Here is a 325-nt window from a genome sequence, read left to right as displayed (position 1 = left end):
AGGAAGGTGAGTAAAAGACCTAAGGGATGTGATCCAGACAGGGCGTCAGCGCTTTTGTCCAGATCAGAGTGATACCTCAGTGTCTTCTCATTTCCTTCGGGGGTCTTACATCTGCCCTTATCTTCACCTTCCTAATTCCCCTGTAACCACCATCTCTCTACCTGACCGAGGTTAGGTGGGAAATTTCCTGTATTATAGTCTCCTATACTGGACGTATTAGGTTTGGTTGGTTCTATGGCTTCATAGTGACCATCTTACTGATGGTCCGGTCTAGAGGCTTCTCTGGACAGAGCTCCGACGCGGGAACCATGGTGGGTGAGTATGA

This window comes from Sinocyclocheilus grahami, unplaced genomic scaffold (assembly GCF_001515645.1).
Source record: "Sinocyclocheilus grahami isolate Dianchi unplaced genomic scaffold, SAMN03320097.WGS_v1.1 scaffold888.1, whole genome shotgun sequence".
NCBI lineage: Eukaryota > Metazoa > Chordata > Actinopteri > Cypriniformes > Cyprinidae > Sinocyclocheilus > Sinocyclocheilus grahami.
This window is presented reverse-complemented; position numbering follows the sequence as displayed.